This window comes from Odontomachus brunneus, unplaced genomic scaffold (assembly GCF_010583005.1).
Source record: "Odontomachus brunneus isolate Ranch 3 - 2012 unplaced genomic scaffold, Obru_v1 Obru_scaffold_290, whole genome shotgun sequence".
Classification (NCBI taxonomy): Eukaryota; Metazoa; Arthropoda; class Insecta; order Hymenoptera; family Formicidae; genus Odontomachus; species Odontomachus brunneus.
The window spans coordinates 88857-89102 of record NW_022639740.1 but is presented as its reverse complement, the minus strand read 5'-3'; the positions used below and the strand labels follow the sequence as shown (position 1 = coordinate 89102).

Here is a 246-nt window from a genome sequence, read left to right as displayed (position 1 = left end):
AGACACATATTATCCCGATTATTTATATTTAAGATCGAGTGTTTTACCACTTCTTCGCGCGTTAATTTATTCGATTTTCCTCCTCGGCCCGAAGGCATTCCGACGTTGTACACAGTTATTAAAAAGCGTTCCGCGATATCGTGACCCCCGGCGCTCTGCGCTACCGAGCTTACGAGGCCCCAGATATCCTCGTGAGTCAAGTCTCGCACCGGGCGAAACGACAAGCCGGCCGGCCCGCGTGTTAAA

General features: G+C 50.8%; 1 pseudogene; it reads right to left on the bottom strand.

Annotated features, from left to right (window-relative positions):
* The window catches only part of LOC116853230, a 1556-nt pseudogene that overhangs the window by 1001 nt on the left and 309 nt on the right, over positions 1-246 (bottom strand).